Source organism: Cygnus olor, chromosome 10 (assembly GCF_009769625.2).
Source record: "Cygnus olor isolate bCygOlo1 chromosome 10, bCygOlo1.pri.v2, whole genome shotgun sequence".
NCBI classification, from domain to species: Eukaryota; Metazoa; Chordata; class Aves; order Anseriformes; family Anatidae; genus Cygnus; species Cygnus olor.
The window spans coordinates 999062-1021029 of NC_049178.1; the positions used below are offsets into that span (position 1 = coordinate 999062).

The 21968-nt window shown below is 37.1% G+C and overlaps 1 long non-coding RNA gene across 4 annotated transcripts in view; it reads right to left on the reverse strand.

Annotated features, from left to right (window-relative positions):
* Nucleotides 1-1037: 1037 nt before the first annotated feature.
* The window catches only part of LOC121075549, a 45731-nt gene continuing 24800 nt past the window's right edge, over nucleotides 1038-21968 (reverse strand). Inside the window, exons 4-10 of one of the 4 annotated variants that reach the window (XR_005823016.1) lie at nucleotides 18800-18884; nucleotides 18623-18676; nucleotides 11366-11473; nucleotides 9419-9486; nucleotides 6535-6694; nucleotides 4431-4508; nucleotides 1038-3745 (exon numbers count right to left, since the gene is read on the reverse strand). This is a non-coding gene — a long non-coding RNA (uncharacterized LOC121075549). Of the gene's footprint in view, nucleotides 3746-4430; nucleotides 4509-6534; nucleotides 6695-8207; nucleotides 9487-11365; nucleotides 11474-18622; nucleotides 18677-18799; nucleotides 21600-21968 lie in introns of all 4 variants that reach the window. The other 3 variants (XR_005823014.1, XR_005823015.1, XR_005823017.1) reach the window with 3 other exon arrangements.

Genomic DNA, 21968 nt, shown 5'->3' on the forward strand with positions numbered 1-21968 from the left:
AAACATTAAAAACCCTGAATTTCTTAAATTATAAAAAATATTGGATTTCATTGGAACTTTTTGTTCAAAGGTAGTTTGGTTTTCATGTTCTCTGAATCAAAGAGAATTTATTCAGATGCATTTTTAAAAAATTAGTTTAATCAGACTGTATTCTGTACCTTTGATCTGGTGTGCCTGTGTCTGCTTTCTTCAAATACCTCATATATTGATGCTTTATTGATGCCTTTTGATGCTTTGAGAATTTTAGTTGAAATAACAAACATGTACAACTAAATTAATGTGAAATACCATTCTCTTTGAGCGTGGACAGTGAATGAGACAAAGAAAAGGACTGTTACATTTGTAAGCAGTATTTCCAGAAGGATTCAGAAGACCGGTACCTGGCTATAGCTTGTCCAAAACTCCACTTGTACAATTTCTTTTTAAATAAATTAGCAGATTCCTGAAAACAAACAAACAAACAAACAAAACAAAACAACAGCAATGCTCACCCAGCCTAATAGCACTACCTGCTATGTAAAGTTCCAGGTAGTCCTATTATACTCAGCACAATAACTGGTTTAATGTATAATGCCGCACAAGTGAAGTAATAGAACAGAGTAAGAATGAGCAAACTCTAGAAGCAATTTAATGTTTCTTTTGCATATGTGAATGATGATCCATTCTTGGCTCAAGGATAATATAAATACACATTCCTCAGAGGAGAGGAGAGATGAAGGATTGATGTGGATTTTTCAAGGAATTTTTTTTTTTTACAGAATCACACAGAATCACAGAGGACATCTTGTTGAAAATCACTAAAATAAATTACACTGGGTAGGTGTGGTTCTGTTTCTGTCATTCAAATATCTGAATAGTGACTGCTGCTAGTGAGAAAAAAAAAAGATGGCAGTTATTCAGGCATTAAATTCATATACTGTTTATAATTACTTATAAACTGCAGTTCTTTAGGAATAAATTACGATAGTAGAGGTTTCCATCACGTTATGCCTATTAAAACAAAAATAAAAGCATAGTAAATACAACACATATAGCAATTATTATTTTGCAAAAAAAAAAAAAAACAACTTTCTGCAAATTAAGAGACTCATGTCTCTTATTTTAATTTTCTTTGGCAAATCACAGATTGTTCGTGTTTAAATACATACTGCCAGGAACAATGTCTGCATATTAAAGTGCTTGGGCTGTACACTCATACTCCATTAGGATCCCTGTCAACAATCCAGGCACAGATTTGCCTTTTTGTATATCCACCTCTGTTGGCCTGCCAAAAGGATGCTTACTGACAGGTGTTGTAGGCATTGTAGCTTAAAAGGTTTAAACAGAGAAAATTAGGCTGTATAAGGGTAGGAGATTCGAGGACTATCCTGCCTCAAGTGTAATAGCACATTGGTCAGCAGAAAGTCCTACTCATTTCATTGGGCTGCAGAAAAGTGCCAATCAAATTGTCTATGACAAAATTACAACCATATACTATATTCATTATCTTTCTGCTTATTTTAAAACAGACACAGCTTTAGCAGGCCCCGCATGAATTGTGAACCAGCTGCTGACAGATGCCTTTTATCTCAAGTTCACCTGACCCAGGTGGGCTCCAGCTTCTCCAAACCCCAGCATACACGCAGGCCATGGCCATTGTGGAAATGGAAATTCTCAGACCTGCTGCTCCTCTTGCAGATTGCCCAGCAGCTTTGACACAGGCTTCTCCATAGCTCCAGGCTGTTCAGTCTCATTGTGGCACAATTATTTTATAACCTAGATAGCACAGCAGATGTAATGAAAAAGGCAAAATGAAAAGTCACCTCAATGCATTTTTCTTCCTGTGATTTCTTCACTTCTCTTGGCATTTTGTTGGTTTTAGGGAATCTATTAAGGAAACCAAGGTGCTACTTCTCTTCTGTTTCCTTGCTGCCTTGCAAAGAGCTTCTCCTTTGGAGCCTAACAACAGCCCTTACTGTGAGGCTTTGGCTCCTGCTTCATGTTCTGTCTCCTGTCACACTGCTCTCTCTGTTCCCCACCACTACCTCTTTTTTCTTTTCTTTTCGATTTTTTTTTTTAAAGGTGGTGAGAGATTCTTTCATTTTGAACTGCCTCAGCCCCTCGGTGAAACGATCAAAGCTTCCCACTTTGCTCCTTCTCCCTTTGCTCCTTGGCCTCCCCTCACCTTCTTTCCACCCTTCTGCTCTTAAAAAAAAAAAAAAAAAAAGTAAAAAAAAATTGTCCTAAGTGGAACAATCTCTTCATATAAGGAAATTCTCTTCAAATGGATGATTAGTAAAGCTGAGTGGCTCTCAATTATTAATCAGATGCTAAGCATATGAATTTCTTCTGTCACCACCTTTAGGTTTTAGTTCAAAGTAAAAACAAATACAAATGAGGCACTAATAAAGTCTCAGTCTCTGACTGGAGCATTTGATCTGACATAAATATAATATGAAACAGAATGGTTAAATTCTACATGGAAAGACACACTGAATCATCAGGACTATGACGTTTTTAATCTCTGTGAATCTCTTCACCTGCATCTTTCCTGCATGTTTGTACATCATTCACTGCTTGTTTTCCTACCTTCTGGAGTATGGCAGTGGGATAGATTTTTTTCTTTTTTTATTTTTTTTTTAACCAAAGGGGGATCTTAACAGAAAACATAACTGCATTTACATGGGATTTCCAGAAAGTATGCAGACATTCCTTGGCTAATAAACTTATTTACCACAAGTGGTAATGTGCAGGTGTGCATTCTTAAACAAGCAAACATCAGTTTAATATGGGTTACACAAATTCTGTGGATGCAAGATGAATCTTGCATACCGTGAACTTTCAAGTTGCTTTATTTTATTGTTCTGTGTATTAGCAGGAGTGAAAAGAAATTTAATGAAAATAATAAAAGAGGCATTGCAGTAAGGGAAAATCTTCTACCAATGTCTCTCTTCCCACCTCATTATGCCTGAGAAAAAATGTTCTCTAAAAAGATGATCTCATACATACCTGGCTTTTCTGGTGGTGGTTTGTTTATGGTGCCCAAACTACTTTGCATCTGTGCTTTCTTCTGCTTGGCTTTTTAATAAGAGACGGGTGTCATGTGATACTTATTTTTGGGTACCATCTGACTGGAGGCCAAACCCAAACCTTACATTTACCTGGCCAAAACATTATTCCATGAGAAACCAGTGATGACTGCTAATGTATAGAAGAGACCACACTGCAGCAAGGTTGTTGTTGACAGGGGAGCAGTGGTCCACAGTTCTACCCTCCTCCTTTGGTTGTCTTAGCACTTCCATCCTGGACGTATAGGCTGTAATAGCAATAGTTTGTTCTGTCAACCACTTCCCAAGCCAACCCAGGTGTATAAAGCCTTAGCAGTCCTCTTCACCAAACTGAACCAAACCTGAGATCCCTTGGGTGAGACTAAACTGACCCGCATAGCCCTACAATCTCATCACCCCCCTTAACCCTATGAAATACTGTGCCAGATGAAGCATGGTTGCCGTGCACTCTCCTTTATGACTGACATGTTTCTCTTATGTACAGCATTTACTTCCACTTTAACATCTCAGCCTCAGCAAAACCCACGCAAAGACAGATGTGAGGTCAGCAGGAACCCAGCTTATGCCACAGCAAAGTGGGGCTCCCAGCGCCAAGCTGTTTTTGTGGCTGTGGTCCTCATGCCCAAGGCAAGTCTCCAACGGGCAGCACAGCAGCAGACTTTCAAGGCAGCGGCATCTTCCGCTTGTAATTCCATTTTCTGTTTGAGAAAATATAACATCCTGGGTTAATAGCACACATGAAAGTCAACAGGAAAGAAACTGATGGATAAACTTATCACAGAGGGTAGCAAACAATCACAAATGTAGGTCTGCTTTCAGACCCCATGCTATACCGCAGCTTGGCATTCTTTGATCACCAGTGGGAGATCTGACAAATGTTAAAGGAAAACAAGGGGTAGGTTTTAAATGCTTGTGAGAGATTTCAGTTCTCTGAATCCTGTTTATCTAAAACAAAGCAAACATTATCTTCAGTAACTTGTGCTTGTGACTTATTTCCCATACACACCATAGATTAGCAAAGCATGTTTTTAGATTTGTTGACATTTAATAAAAGCTAAACACTCCAGGGGAAAATAAATAGTTTTCTTTTTTTTCATGGCTGTCACTGAATTTCCTTTTAGTTGGAATCTTAGCTGGGTGCTTCTAGCATTTATATTCAATTATAATCAAACACAGCCAAGAAAATTGAAACCAAAGAAGCAGGTTTGTATCCATATATGGTGACAATCATTCTATCATATTGGCATGTGCATTATGAGAAGAAAATACGCTCTTATTAATTTTACTTGTATTAAACTCTTAAGGAAACCTGGCAAAAATATAGGTTTGCATGAGTAATCAGAACAGTCATTTGGAGGTTTAGAAATGGAATCATTGACTTACTCCATATGTTTAAGCTTGGGTCTCTGAAACGTACCATTCTCATTCAGAGATGAAAATAGAGCAGTTAGAAATAGTCAGCTGGAAAAAAAATACAGCTGTTAAAGTTTAAATTATCTGATAATAAAATATGAAACAAAATAAGTTACTTTAATTAGCTACATTTGGAATCACATTTGAAAGACAAAGCATGTATCATGAAGTTATGTTAGTGTTATTCTCTTAGAATTTTATTTTGCACTTCACAAAACCTAATATAACCCATTGGATCTAATCAAACAAAATTATCAATGGGAAAATATCTACATTCTGGCATCATCACTCCACATGTATTTGCATTCAAGATTTTAAGTGTTTAAAAAAGCAACACCTAAGAAAGCTGTAATAAGTCATTAGCAAGTCCTTCCACAGCTTTCAGGTCTGGCCAAACAGAAGCGTTAAAGCACATTTTCACCTAAAAGCACTTAAGATGATCACTTAAATAGCATCAGGAAGCATCAGATAGGGAATTAAAGTATTGTGAATTATGAGTTAAAAAATGTAAGCATTTCATGAATGTTTATACAGGAATATATACATACACACACACATATATGTATTTCCCATATTTAGTGTTAATTTTGGAAACACTAAGTAGAAAATGTCTTTCCCTTTAAGTGATTTATAAGGTTCATGTGCCAAATAATCATACAAGTATACATATTGAACTGAAAATGTATTTTGCAAATTACTGGAACTACAGTGTTCCTTGTGCTACTTCTTGCTTTACCAAAGCTTGAGAACTTATCTCAGATTTCTGTTCTATTTTAATAATTTTGTTTTTGTTGTTGTTGTTTTTTTCATTTGCATTATCCTGTGATCTGCTGCAAACAAGTAACTTTACTTAGTGCTGCTAAAAAAGGCTCACTGTTACATAAAAGGGCAGTGCTGCTAGTGAACTGGATATGAAAGGTTCGCTCTAGTAATAAGAAAACCTTTTTCCCAGGGCCATTTTTTCCTACTGTCTCATAGTGATGGAAAGATCAAACACCATCTTAAACACAATAGTTCTATGCTTCAGCAACAAAATGCTACTTTATAATGCAGAACTAAAATGAAAAAAAGTCTGTTGTTTGACAGCCTCTCTGAAAACTGCTTGGCTCTTTCTCTCATCTCAGTGTATAATGAATTCCAAATCTGTGCCCTATTACTTTGTTACTCTGCACACGCAGCCTCCCCCACACATCTTCCCACCATCAGACTTTTAAGTTCTAGGCTAATAGCAGATCCACGGTGCTAGTACATGTTTCCCTGGGATTTGGAAAAAATCCTTTAAATAGTTTTTTATTGGTTTTTAAGAACGAGGTTATTTTGTGTTAATAATGGGCATACATTAGGCTTTAGATGATTGCTTTATGTAACTTAAAGTTTTGGCTTTCAGCTAAATAAACACTGTATGTGTTCACAGGTGTATTGTCCTCAAGGGCATTCTGCTTTTCAGGGTGGCAGCTGCTGCCAAGGTGTTGCTGATACAGCTCTGTGTATAATTTATTGGAAACAGGTGCTGGCTTATGATGAAGATAGACAGGAAACTAAAGCAGACAACATGTTTAACCACCATTTAAGAAGTTCAGGTTCAGAAAGACAATGTGTCTGAGATGTTTGGTGGATGTTGCCAGCATCTTAGTGAGAGTTTACAAGCTCCCAGAAATCACCGTAAGGAACGGATTGTCTACAAACTGCAGGAATTGCATTCTTAAGAGCATTGTATGCTATTGTGCCAGAGTTCATTGATTACACAAATCCTGTCATTCCTAACTAAAAAAATTACAAAATGTGTTCCCAGGCTGATGTTACGATCAACTTCGAAATGAAGTTATACGTAGGATAACTCTCAGGCCAATGGATGCTGTGTAGTATGTAGCACTGTTATGTGCATGTGCCTGGTGGAACATTTGTACCCTTGTAGGATTCAACAGTTTTCCTCCCATATTTTACTAAGTGAGGACTGTGTGAATGAATAACTTGTAAGCACTGATATGTCAAGGCAAAAGTGGAAATCTGATTCAAATTTACAGAGACAGGAATGAAGCTCAAGAGGAGAGTTCCTTTGCCACCAGTAACTTACCTCAAAACCTATGTAATGCATATGGCATATGGGTGGGCTACTGTGTTATGTGGGCGGCTGCTGTAGCACATCAGCATACCCCAGTAACGGAGCAACAGAGCAGAGACTGGATTCAGTGCACATGGGAATAGGTGGAAAGCCTTCTTTTGACCTCAGTGGGCTTTGGATGAGATCCCAGGAGAAAAAAAAATGAATGTCTTTATTTTCTGTGGCCAAGTTAAACCATTACAGTTACTTAAACATTGCTTTTTCCTTCCCCCATCTTACTTCCCTTCACTTTTATTGTAGTTTTAAACAACATTTTTTTAAATAAGAAACTTTCAATAGCAGTTCATGAGGATGTTTATTCATGGACAGCAGTTTGCATATTTAGCAAGTAATCTCCAGTTTAATCTCTAGACCTTATAAGATGCATATGTAGTAAATATGCATACTAAATATTTTTAAAAGAAGTTGTTAAAGTGTGTGCACAGTTCTTAAACCTCAAACCTTAAATATCTCAATGATTTACATTTTAAAAAAATACCCAAAGGCATTAGACCACATTATGGACTAATAGCCTGCCAAATTTCTTTTTTTTCTTTTTTTTTTTTTTTTAAATATTTGAGTTACAATGTTTGAGTGTAAAAAGGCAACTGAAACAACAAAATTTGGTCAAGAAAATATTGACCCCAGGCTGAGAACTTGTATGCCAAAAATGTTGACAAAACTTTATACCAACCCTAGTGGGCATGTCATGTTTAATATTTGCAGTATATGGAAAAAACTTTGGCAATTTAATGCTTGTATTAATTTGAAAGACTTTTATGCAGTGGGTATAAGCTTTTACATTACCATTCCTAATTTATACCAGCCCTCCTTTGCTTTCTGAAAGGATGAATGATCTACAGTAGTGGGGGAAGAAGGACAGGGAGTGAAATCCCCCAAACACATCAAGCCATTTGCTGTACCCCACCCAAACCTGACTTGGAGAGATCACCCCTTCTTTTTGATGGATAATTCCATTTTCATGCCGTTTACACTTCTGGAGTTTTCACAGGAAAGCAAATAGTTGGAATAAAAATAAATCTTTTAAAAAAAATATATGTAGAAAATCTTTATTTATATTGAAATCTCTTCAAATAAATATTCCGTTAACAAACTTATGTAAAGAATGATAATGTTTCATACCCTACCAAGTGATGAAATACAATGCCATGAAACAAGTGGAGAAATTTGATGACTGATTATCAGACTCCTTAAGCAAATAAATGTGCACTAGTTAACGATAGCTCTTTGTGACCAGGGTTTCACTGCATCAATACTCAATAAAGGCATAAACGAATGGCAGAAATTGATCACCTCTCTAAACTAATGTTGTGTGTTTTACAGGTCTACTCTCTACCAACAAATTATTCTGAGAAATATGGTGATTCGAGCCCATGCATAATTGTATACCAGTGACTAAACTGCAGCGATCAAGCTATGAGTGCAGCATGAAACAAGGAGTGAATGTGCCCTCCTAGGTTCTGCTGTGGTCAGGCCTTTTATAGTCAGTAGGAAAGAATTGTGATGGAGTTATGCGTCATGGCCACATGTGAACATGTTATGCCCTGATGATTAAAGAATGACTAAAAAGGCCACCACTTGATTACTAAACAAACGAAAACAAACAAGCCCCACAGGATCAACACCTTGGCAGCTGATGAAAGGAGATGTGGCAGGACAGTCCTTTTCTCAATGTTGGCTTCAATCATTGCAAAACATCTATTCCCAGTTACACTCCCAGGTTGCTTTCATATATGGCTAGGTATAGGAAATAATAATAATAATAATAATAAAAAGATAATGCAGCCATTAAATATTTCATTATGTCCAATGGCTATTCTAGGATACATTAAATCCATCTGTATGGTCTGGGCACACCTGCTGATGTTGGTCCTGTTAGTTCCAGATCAAGGGTAATTCACAGAAGTATCTTTCAAGGTTATGGAAACCCAAAATGCAGTCCATCTTTACTTAAATTAAAAGGGACATTTGTTAATGTTGTCTGCCAGGACAGTTCATCTTCCAGCTAAAAAGGGTTGTGACCTGTGCAAGAGGTGACTGCACTCAGCCAGAGGCAGATGCTCAGCCTGTGCCATGATATCTCACACATCTCCATGGGCTCCCCTAGGGGCCGCTGGGCCCATACTTAGATGAAATTAGAGGAGAGAGTTCAGTGTATGCTAGGTGGACTCCCTTGCATCTTGGCATTACTGTGATGACTGACTTATTCAACATGGTTGAATAAATGGTTGCAAACAAATCTAAACAAGCTATTACAAATGAATAAATGGCTGAAATGCACTGCTTGACAATCTCTGTATGCATCTGTGAAAAATTTGGTACCTACTTTCAAAGTGGTATCCCTAGCAGATGGTCCTTTTCGGTATTGTTGGGCTTAAAGGTTGGGTTTAAAAAAATAGCTTTTGAAGGAGATATTTAATTTTGTATCAGGTTAGATACATCATATCAGAAATATAAAGTAATCAAAGCCAAAATAAAACACTTCACTTTTGACAAATTAAAATGATTTGGATAACCCAGGGTGATTTTTTTCTTTTTCCTCTAACAATTTCCTTCAGTGAACATTTGGAAATTTTGGAGCTTTGTTCCAAATTGGAACAATGCCATACTTCAAGACCTTGCATGAGATGGATCGCCTATGTTTGACAGAGCTCTAAATTGCATCTTTTTCTATTATGAATGTAAAGAACAAAGGGTAAACAACTGTTCCCCTACTCCACTCACTGAGCCTTTTAGAAAGTGAGCTCCACTAAAGCAAACAACTGCAGAATGATATGAAATCTGCATGCTCCCTGCACCCTTCCCATGCCACTGCTACATGAAATTCAAAGCTTACCCATCTTCAGTCCCAGCAGAAAGACTGAAGGCAGTTTGTTTTTATTCCCCTCTTTTTCCTTTGTTAAACTGGAAGACAGTACATGTAAAAAGATGAAAATAAAAAGATCAGAAGTAATTAGTCTATTAAGGTATCACTGAAGCTATGGAAAGTCAGGTGCAAGAGGTAAAGTTTTCCAATCACTTTAGACAGGGACAATAGAGTGGGGCACAAACAGTGACCTGAGTTGTCTTAGAGAAAATGTGCAACATCCTTCTCCTCCTCCTCAGATCTGGTAGAATTCATGCCAAAAGTCACAAAGCTTAACTGAGACAAACATGTGAAGGCATTACTGAAGAGTGAGAAAATAGTTATGCCTGGTAATGAATAGAAAAGTCAGTCACCTCCAGTCATACATTGAAAATTTGACAGCAGACAAAGAGCAGGCTTTGGGCAATACAAAGCAAGAGGTATGGACTTCAGACTTCCTGGAATTTAAATCAGGTTACTGAATAATACTTGTTTATCTTAGAGATCATTCTTAATTTGCCTGATTCAAACCCTTTTGTTCCATTCCCTGCCCTGAACTGCTACAGAAGCCAGGAGCATCTCTCAGAAGCATGGGTGGCTTTTCATGATGTGTCAAGCATATGGAGAGTACTAGAAGGGTGCTTTGCTTCATGTATTGGCTAATGCTATATAGAAGATAAATGGGAATGAACAACTGAGGAGCAGACAAAGAATAATAATCAGCATCTTAGCTCCCTTCATGAAGACACAGAGATTTTTAATAAAGTTAAGGGCACCCTAAAGAAAAATTTCCTGGCATTGGCATTGCCATTTTCCCCGACGGTGTTTGGGTATCTTAGAGGTTACTACTTCTCTTTTGTGGTGGAGATTTGCAAATGAACTACTTTAAAAACCTCTACTATATTTCTGAATAAATTCAGAAAAGGACTTTCAGATTCTGAAGAAGGAAAGCAGAGGAGAATATTAATTACAAGATACTTTTCTAATTAAAATTCTAATTGCTGTTAATTTATATGTATGCATTTTAGTATATAATACATGTGGAAAGTAAAATGTATAGTCATTCTCGACCATGACCAAAATACTGAAATCCACCTATTCACCCTCATACCTATTGGTGACCATGGAAGTCATAAAATGCTGCCTCTGTATTTCAAGAGAAAAAAAAGTCATTTTGCACTGAGCAGTGAACTGTGAACAATATTTATTTCTGGATTTATACATACACAGTAAGTTGCTACGTTTGCAATAGTTCGTTTGCCTTAACATGCCTGCAATGTGAAACTTGTGAATTATGCATATCACTGGTGCCAGTAGTCTTAAAAAGTGATTAAAATTCTGAAGTTCATGTTTCTAGAAACATATCTGTCTCTAGAAAACCTGCAGAAGAGGCTTAAATCTCAAAGATGATTTCAGAAGATAAGATCTATTCAATTAACTGACTGCACTGGAATCAGTGGCAGCATAAACCATGCAAATCTTTTTTGAAGGCAATAGAGTTTATACCTGCTTATTTCACAAGTCAGTTTAGCTCTCACTGCTCAAGACGCTTGAAGAAGAATTCATATTTACATAAACACTGATACTCCTTCCAGTTTTAATGTCTTACTTTCACTAATCCAAACATACGAGAGCCAAGAACATCTTGATACCTAACTGGAATAATTCACTCATTTGCATAATGACTTACAAACAAACAAACAAACAAAAAAATCAAACACCAAACACATAATTTGTATCTGTTCAGGACAGGATTAAAAATTTCTGTACCATTCATGATAGTTTATACATTAAACACAATCTTCCTAAAGATTTTCCTAGGTCTTCGTTGTTGGCATTCTAGACTATAAATATAAATTTAGTTTTCCTGTAGCTTTCTACCTAGAAATATGAAAGAAGTGCATATTTAAAGAAGAATAAAAATAATTTAGTACATACCAGCTCAGCTTTCTGCTACAAAGGATGATAAAATTAATTCCACAGGTCCCAGTCCATTTTGTCCATACAGAAATTACAGTGTATATTCATGTGTGTTTATCTATAAATCTAAAAATCAAAAATGTCAGACTTTTCAGAGGATCAATACAGATAAACACACAACATTTTAAGCATTTAGGAAACTTGTTTTATAAAAATGGAATAAAGTGTTGGAAATCTGATACAACAAGCTATGTAATGATGCATTCAGCTACAGAGAGTAGCATGGGAGAAGATGGAAATTTATATACCATCCTCTTTGAGTTCATATCATATTAGTTTATCTTTTTTTTTTTATCTTTATCTTTTTTTTTTAAATCTTATTTACTTGATGCAGGTTGGGCCATCTTTTTACCAAAAAAATAGGCAGCAGAGAGTGGAAGAAGGTTACTAATCCATGATTGACCCATATGTTTTAAGCAGATTTACCTCTTAAGAGTTGTTCTTACCATCGGGATAGATGTCTGAATGATTTACTCTACCATTTTTTCTTTCACGTTTTGAATCCAAGTATAGTGGAGTGGGAAGTGGTACAAGGGGAGGATGAAATGATAGGTGGTGCTGACTGTTGGAGCCTCAGCATTCCTGGCGTACAGAAACGTCACCACTGCAGCAGGCACTTAGGGTGTCACATCAAGGACATGTTCAGGGAAGTTCAGAGCTGTACTGATTGCCTTGTACTCTCAACAACTTAATATGATCCCTAACTCCTGATTCATGCTGACTCTACAAAGCTGTGCACTTCTTGTCTTTATTAGTGGCTAAGATATTTCCAGGAAAAACTTATATTCAGTGTTCAGAACAGATCTCTCCTGTCTGGAAACCTACTTTTTGGGAAGAGTCCACAGATGTGGCAAAAGCTGCTTTAAAATACCTCTCTGATTTCTGTTCTGGAGATGTACCGGGTCTTTTCTGGTTGATGTGGAAACAGCAAAGAGAGAACGAACCTGAAATTACACCAGCAGGGATAAAACTCCTCAGGGACTATTCTGCTGACAGATCTATTTCAAAATACTGCAAATTCTGGCTGTGTCCCATCACTCTCCAAAAGCTAAAAAGAGCAGATGTCCTAAAGTGGCTAAGCAACATGATGACTCCCCTATACCACAGGATCACCAGATGTCCTCTGCAGGCAGCTTAAGGATTGCTTCTCAGTGCTGGGCCAGAGGAAAGAGCTGAGTATCTGGCATGGCTTTAGAAATTATTTTCCTCATAAGTGTATCCTGCGGCTTTTCTTTTCTCCAAAAACAGAGACCTCTTTGAAAATAAAGCCTTTAATATATATGGGCAGAGATGAGTGTTCAACTTCCCTTTATTTCAAGCATTTCCAGGGCTGGTCCTTCTACAAAGCCAACAAAGTTGGTCCCAAAACTGGAAAGATCCAGTTTTCTTTTTGCTGTCTGACTCAAATGTCATTAATTCTAGCTAAAAGTGTAAAGACCTTGGAGGAAGACCTCTAAGCAACACAGTACTGGAGAAAGAAAAGAGGGTGGAGAACAGCCCTCAAAGGGATTACAAAACAAAGTAAAAAAAGAGCCAAGACAGAGTCCATTAGATGTTATCCTTGTAGGACAGTGAGAAATGGAGGAGAAACTCAGTTCTTTCTCAACAGATGTTACTCCATAAGCACCCAAGTAACCTGGGGTCCCAGGCCTAGGCTTTCCTCGCAGGTAGGCCGCAGCAGCCCAGCTCCCGCCTCCCAGCCCAAGCTGACAGGGCAGCCTGCACTTCCACATACCAGCCCACACCGTGAGGAAATCAGCTCAGCAGTTCTCTTTCCAAACGCTGTCCTGTCACATACATCTTCCCCACATGTCAAAAATTACATTTAAAGTATTGAAAGAAAGAAACCCGGGAAAATAATGAAATCCATGAAATGGTGACTGATAAGACAAAAATGCAGCTTTAGCTCTAACTGCCCACAGTTAAGTTTTTAAAGGCCTGACTGCTGATTGAAAATATTACTCACTCATCTTCTCCTAGTTTTGTTTGGAATGGATTTGACAATTAGGGGTGATATTCCTTTGTGAAAACAAGTCTTTTGTTAAGTATTTAACAGGCGCTCTAGGGATTTTGGCGTAGTGCTAATTTTTTTGTACAGTTTATCTGGAGAAGAAACCTACATATTACCAGATGCTGTAAACTCAGATGAGAAAACAATTTATTCTCAATTTTGCTTTTGCCTTCCTGGTTCAGGAAAATAGTGAATCTGCACATGGGATAAAGGAAATCTAAACAGTGAAAATGATTGAAAAATCAGACCTATAATAGGAAAAAAAAGGTTAAAATATACATAAATATATGTTTATATACACCAGTACTTTTTATTGCATAGAAATCTTACAATATTTACATACATTTCTATATACAAGATTCATATACACATCTTACAACAAAGTTCAAAGATGTGTGCCACCATCTCACGCTGACTGCTAAAGGAGGAAGGAGCTGGAGGCCAAAACTCCCCATGGCTCCCTAGGAGGCCCACCATACCATAGCTTTTTTAAAGAATAGCATGTACACATACATAATGCACACAGACATAACTTCGGACGGGAGATCTGTTTATGCTAGAGAAAGCACGGCCAGTGTGATTCGTGTCATTTGGTAACTTCTGGATCCTCAGGCACACATTGTGCTTTGGCAGTAGCACCACATGACATTGCTTTCAAGACTATTTTTTCACAATGTCCATTCCCTTTGGAACACTGAAAAAATGGCTACTGCTCTGGAGAACAAAGGCCAAAGTAAAATAAATTAAAAAAATAAAATAGGTGTTTTGTGCAAGCAGGAAACCATCATACACATGGCACAACAAATGAGTCACAAGTGGAACATGTTTAGGCCTGAAATTTCTATAGAGGATCAGAGTGACCAATTTTTCAATAAATAAGTTTTAAATACTGCAATTACAGACTGATCTTGCATTCAGTTAAAGGTACTCTCCTGAATATATTTCTGATACACAAGATCATCACAGGAAGAAATATGACTGGTAATGTTTTTTTTTTTTGGTTGGTTGGTTTGGTTTGGTTAAAGATAGCAGACATTCTTGGTGCAATAACACACAAACATGGATAAATCCCCAATAACTTTGTTTCTGCACAAGATATCAAGAAGGTCAAAGGAATATTTTTTCCTCTCAGTAAATGGAGTTTGGACGGGCATCTGAATGAAAGAAAAAAACACCAAGCAAAGATGTTCTTTTTTCGGTTACTTTACTTGATCCACCCAAGAAGAAAAAGAAGTAAAAGAAGTCTTAAAGTAGTTGTCACTTTGAAAATTTCCAGTGTTTTAATTAAAAGCCCAAGAGTCTGACAAAATTTGTCAAGCATTCTCTTTGAAAATAAAGGCCAGTTTAACCTTCAAGGCAGTTTCCCTAGGTTGTTAATGCAGTCCTAACCTAAAGTTGTGCTAAATAGCAAGGTAAGATTGGGTGTGCTTCAGATCCTTTTGAAGTTGGTGAAAATACTCTTATGGTCTTCAGCAGGCTTTGACTTAAAAGTTGTAACTCTAAATTTAGGCTTATTTATAATTGTCTCTTTTGCTCAGTTAACCACTTCATAATTAGCTTTTTTTTTTTCTTTTTTTCTCGAATCAGACTACACAGAGAGTAGTATTAAGTCCCTCTTCTATAAATTCATTCTTAGTCCAGGAAAAATACCTTTTTACCATTATTTGCTAAAACTATGTATTTTCAGTAGAAGAATGAGGAAGAGATCAGAGGAAAACAAAAACTGAAAAAGAGAGGAAAGAAACTGCAGAGGTGACTAACTGGCTGATGGAAAAGGAGAGGGCCTAGACTAAGACAAAAGAAATAAGATGAAAGAGAATGGAAATGGTGTCATAAAGAAAAATAGATCAAAATTCAGATTTTTCTTTCCTTGTAATTAATGAAGTCAACATTATTGAAGTCAACAGTCTTGCCCTAGATTTAAATTAGCACAAACAATGGCAGAATCTGACTAAGATTGAGACTGGCACGCAACATGGTTAGCCTGGCCCTAAACTCCGTTGTCTGAGAGGTTTTAAGAACTAAGCCTTCCTGTTTTTATCTTTCCTTATTCAGGGGTAGAACTTAGCCAAGAGCTCAGGAACTGGTGGACTCTGCAGAATCTAGTGTGAATATTTTAGTCGGAATGGCTGCTATTCCTGGAGCATTACTTTCTTAACAAAGAAGGTTCTCTTTTAAGAATAATACCTGGAAAGGACTGATGTCTCAAGAAAAAATACCATTAACGAGCTGATCTTATTTTGTTTTTCTTTGATGCAACTTTAAAAGTGAGATCTGCATTCCACAATGGGAGGACAATAGTCCCATCCAGACTGCTAATGTGATTTGGCAATGCAAAGCTGCATATCAAGACTTCAGTTCTTGGCTGAAGTTGCATTATTACACCCTGTGTTCTGTATGGGGAAACAACTGAAATGGGTTTGGCATACTAGAGGTAAGAAAGCCCAAGTGACTGGAGAAGAGATTCCATAGATAAACCCATAATGTCTACAAAGGGAAAGTCTTTGGCATGCTAGATAATACTTGAGATTAATGAACAGTTTGTTTAATAAAGCTGTAGCCAGACATCTTTAATCCAAACACCTTTGTAGAACACATTTATATGCAGAGCTGTAGGCAATTACCAAAAGTATTATTCCATAATAAGAAAACAAAATTCATTTATGAAATAATATGCGTGAGTTAATACATGAAAACAAAGAATAATATACACTTCCATATAACATAAAAATAACTGTATATGCCAGACACTTTTGACAAGATCTCCTGGACACTTAAAAAGTACAATAAACATCTGTTTTATATCTGAATGCCAAACCTTAAAAAAGTACTCTCTTGTTAAAAGCCCAGCTCCTTATTTTAACAAAATTACTAGGTGTTTATAAAATATCATTCTCTTGCAAAGCAACAGTAAACAGGAGAGATACAGAACCCAGTAAATTGAAAATGCAGGCTTCAGCTGTCAAAATGTCACTGGTAAACTTCAAACTGCTCTGCTGGTATGGATTGGTGCAGTGACATAAGTATACTCACCATTTGAAGGAAGAGTGAATGAGTTTAGGAGAATAAGTAGAATTTCTAAATAACTCATTTTTAAACAAAGGAAAAAAAAAAAAGGACAATGGAAAAGGAAACAAAGAGGAGCCTGAGCTGAGGGTATCTTGATCTTTACTGGGACATAATAGAATAAATGCTCTGGGCTGTAAAATAACACCATTCAGCACTGAAAGGACTAAACTCAATCAGGGCATCTTTTCTGATCATTTGATTACATCTGAACAGTGTTTGTGATTATGTCTCTCTCTCTTTTTTTCTTTTTTTTTCTTTTTTTTTTTTGGCAGAAAACACCAAAACATAACACAACTTTGCTGCATAACAGAAAACCTTCTCTAACTTTCTCTTGCTTCTATATATGAAAATATATCAAATCAGACAGTGGTCTGTTTAAGTGAGAAAAAAAATAGAAAAAAACACATAGAAATATCATAAAGAAAGCTAACGAAATATTCATTGCTAAGAAAAATAAGAATGTGTTTGGGAACTATATCCACTTACCTACAATTCCTTAAAATGGTATGAACATGTTACTGGATTGCTTAAATCAACATTGTTATTAATATTACAGATAAGACAGAAATAATATATATGGTATATAGATGCATGCAGACACACACTATTCTTTAGTATTTGAAGGAAAAAGATACGTTTGTAGGATATTACATTGCATATTTCAGGAAAGTCACTGTTAAAATCGTTTTATTAGAGATGATTATGTTTTAAATCAGAGAGCTCATGCACTATAAATCCAAAGGTTGCCAGAGAACAGTAGAAATATGCAACATTGCCAAAAGAGGAAGCAGAATGATCACAGTAATTATAGGTCAGTTAGTCTGGCAACAGTCCCAAGCGAAGTAATGGAAAAGCTGATAAGGTATTCAATTAGTAGAAAATTAAAGGATGACAGTATAATTGGTGCCAGTCAAGAAGACTTTATGGAAAAATAAGTCCTGTCAAACAAACTGATGAAGGTAACAACACAGATGTATAACTTATATAAGGCATTTGGCTTGGAACCTCACGATAGCCCTAATAAAGCATTAGCACTGAGTAAAACTGTTTATGAAAAGAAAGGCGAACGACAGTAATACCTGTATGTGCTAGCACATGCCATTTTCCAGCCTGATACTGACCTTGCTGACTGTGTGGAGTCAGGCTAAACATTGTCAGGTGAAGCAAGCAGAAAAGGAGACCTCTGATAAACTATCACCAGGGAACCACAGCAAGAAAACAACAGCAAGAAACAGGGATGAAATCCTGAAGGTAGTGACAAAGTAACTTCAATAGGGATAGCTTTTCTTACCAGGTTTGTAAAGAAACCAAAGCCTAGGAAACCTCTACAGTGTTTGCTTTCAAGGAGAACATGTATTATGAGACATGTACTTGAAATCTGGATGGAGATCAGAGTGTCCTAAAATCTAAAGTTCAGTCCAGAGTAGTAGACAGGTTCAACTCCATTACAAACATAGAATTTGAGGGATTTGAGACAAAATATATAAACTGATTCCTTAAAGTTACAACAGAAGATCTGAATCATAGTGCATTCCAAGTCCTACTGAACAACTAAGTCTAGTCCCAACAGATTTGTGTATGTAGATCACAACACAGATGCTTTCATGTCTCATGTCTCTTGGGAACACTATATGTTTTGTCTGCTTTGTTTCTTAATGATTTACAAACTTTCAAAACTTGGCTGTGTTACTACTTTGCTTCTGGGTTCAAGAAAAGACAAGAATCCATAAACCTTTGATCCACATGCTACAAATGTACTAGGAAAAAAAGAAAAAGAAAAGAAAACACAGTGCTGTCAACAGAAAGATATAATGGTCAGTTTGCATGAATGGAGATGATTAATTCCAAGAAACATGATATAGGAATAGTGTTTTGTTTTGTTTTTTGAAAATACATTTCTTTGTAAGAACAATTTTTATGCAAAGTATTTTAGAGAAAATTTTATATCAGATTAAACCACAAAGATACTTTTTCTGGTCTCACCACAAAACAGGGAAAGGATGACTAGGTTCATGGTTAGCTCCAGGAAACAAACAAACAAACAGATAAATAGGTCATTAATGTTTTTATTAGCTATAGCTTTAACAATCTAAAAGACTATTAGATCTCTTAACAACTACATTTTCAATTATCACCTTTCAGAAAGTACGGGCTATGATTTCTGTACATCTCACTGTAGGAAATTCAGCCTGACAAAAAAAACAAAACAAAACAAAAAAATCAGAAACATCCTTGTTTTAACATCTTTTACCTAGAAGAAAATGCAACTGTGTGACAGCTGCTTAAATGGATGAAGGGCAGTATCTGACTACCTGGTATTGGCAGTTTTCCTTCAGCTCAGCTAGATGTCTAAGTAAAAGCTGGGCTTCTGGTCCAAGCCAGTTTTCTTGGCTCCCTCTATAGTCAAAAGAAAGAAATAGACACTACTGGAGGGCAACTGTTCTCATTAATACCACTCGTTTGTCTTTGGTGGAGTGATCCCCAATAACTGCCAAGGAAACCACGATGAGCGGCTTAGATTGCTCAGACATTCAACAGTCAACACCAGGTGAGATGAACTATAATGGTTGGTAGATGAACTATAATGGCTGGTACAACTGATGTGTGCAGTTAACTCCAAAGTACAACTATGCCCGTTATTTCAGTCACATGGGTCAGGTTTCAAAAATCCAGATAAGCACTTGTGATTTGAGTCAAGCTTTGGAACTACACATTTCATATTTGAATCAAATATAGCTATAAATTGAAATGTGAGTTCCTTATACATGTCTTAGAGAGGAGTGTTATGAAAATGGCTAGCTGAGGGCAAAAAAGTCGGGTGCCTTATAGCTTTCTCTTGACTCAAGGAAGGCATGGAGCAAGCCCGCAGTTTGCATTTTTCCTACAGCCCTCTCCAAGAACTGTGGGTAGATGGTTGTTCACAGTTTTTCAGCTTTGATGCACGGTCCGTGCAAACTATAATTTGAAAGTAATTGTGGTAATTACTGTAACTACAAAAGTTAAAATGCACGAGCTTAATTTTGCTCACATAAAGCTGTGCCAGTAATGGCACCATTCATCATTTTCTGTAAAAACAGTAACAGGTGTTAATCTGCACCCACCAATGGGTGCAACAGGAGTGCACAATAAGCAAAGTGCTAAAAAAGAAAAAACACCGTTAAAGCTCTCTGTCACAGAAGAACTACTTCTAGTAATATCTCGGTAATTGAACGCAACTGAAGAGTGAAAAATTATTTGACTCTTCAGTGACAGAGACTGTTAATGAAACCAATTTTTCTCTTCCACCTTGATTAGCTTTCTGCAGGAAGATCCACAGTAGCTCTGCACAGTGAAGTTCAGAGGAATAGATACCCAGCTGCTGTAATTTTGTCAGCCCTCCCACTTACAGAAAAGTAATTTTTTTTTTTTTTTTTGACAGGCTGCTGAACTATTACCAGGTTTCAAACATAATGGAAAACAGTGGGGAGTATAATTTAAATAAGACTTGAACAGCAATTTTGCTATTTCTCTATCTTTAACAGCAACCTTACAGTATTCTTTAATGCCTCTCATACATCCTGTTTTCCCAGGGTTCTGGATGTTACCTGTGAGATACCCTTGGCACTGTATAGTTGGGTCTTCTGCTTATTGCTGTATAAAACTATCTTATGGAGTAAAAGGATAGCCAAAATCTCCTGTGCTTTTTGATTGTATAAACTTATTCATTTGATAGCATCCAATTTATCTACAGAGCTTATTTAAGCATGTAGCAAAGCATTTTCCCTTATGTATGCACAATTAGATCAGCATACTGCACAGTTAGTTTCTGCTATGTATTTCAGAGAGTTCAAAAGGTAACCTCAGGTGCATCTGCATGGTTTTGCTTAAGTAAATGAGCTTATGTATGCTGCAGCATACCCACACTTTTGTTACTAATGGTTACTTCTATTTTGCACAGCCAAGAGCCATTTTGTTTCAAAACATACCCCATGATCCTGATCTGCCCCATGGTGCACTCTGCAATAGCATTTGGGAAACAACAAAGCCAGCTGCATGCCCTGCCTCTCGCTCCAACTGATGAGGGGATGTACAACCCTGTCTGGAGAAGCTGTCAGGTGGGAGCAAGCATGATACATGAGCAGCTGGAATCCCTTCCCTCTCCTCTTCCCTCAAAGTTCCTGTCACATGCCACTCTTAAAGCACATGGTAGTTAAGGCAATAATGTGAATATTATACATGGCAAATTGCAGCATAGATATGTGATGGCAGAATGCAGAAGAGTATAGAAAGCAAATGCTCTGTATTGCCAGGCTCATTTTGAAGAGTATCTCCTGGACAGTTACATTAGTCTACCTGAGTGCTAATAACTATATCCAAATATATTCCAACATATTTGGTTGGTGTTATTAAAGTGTATTAAACTCTTTTCATTCAGAAATACTAACTTTTCAAAAATGGATCTATACAGCAATATTTTCCTTACACATTTCCTGGTCTGAACAATATTCTGCCTTACCAGAGTGACTGTTTATGAGTTTAATTCAGGACAGCTGTTGCTTGGATGACAGGACAGGACCCAGCTGAGATCTGGGTGATGTCTCCATTATCTTGGGTGTGGTAATAATGATGTGGCCACTGCAGGGTCACGGTCTAGTTTTAGAACCTAACATGGCAAGTTAGTGACTGAAACATTAAAAAACAAGCTATCGTGATATTCAAGACTTGCTTTTTTTCTGGTCTTTCTCCTAAAGAGGGAATCAGATCTGCAAGCTTGTAGACAACTTTTGCTACTCGCTTGCCATGGCTGCAGTGAACACCAGCTTGAGGCAGAGAGGCCAGAGCTGGGGATGGGCTGAAACTGCCTGCACCAGACTGCTCCAGTTGCCCAGTGCAGCAGCCCCATGGCTCAGCTATGGCAGCACCAGAAATCTCAGGGTCTTCACTGGGCTGCTGCCCGCATCCTGCCTTGGGGGAGGGAATGGGAAAAATCACAGCAGGCAGTGGGTAGGAGCTGCTGTGATGAGGTGGCATGATGGAAAGACTTTTTAGGCAGGAGGAAGGTTAGAGGTACAGTGGGTGAGTCAGCTTTTGGGTAGCATCATGCTTCTGAGAATCTGGTCCATAGGGGACTTGCTGAAATAGAATAAGAACACGATAAGCAAAACAAAACAATTTTACATAAATAATTTTTGTAAGTCAATCTCAAAGTATTTCACAATGGAAGGACCATCTTTTTCCTTTTTACAAAAGGGGAAACTGAGGCACAGAGAAAGGATATAAAAACATATAAATTCCAAATTCTTCAGATTTGCAAAGAATTTCCTCAGTCTGATCAGAAATTTCCTCAGTCTGATCAGAAATCAGACTTTCCAACTCAATAGTTATTCTGGAATCGAAAATAAAGTATTGCAAGGCAGAAAAATGAACTGAAACATTAATATTAACATTAAACCAAAAGCTACAAAACATTGTCACTTAAAGCCACTGAAACAGTTTTTTTTG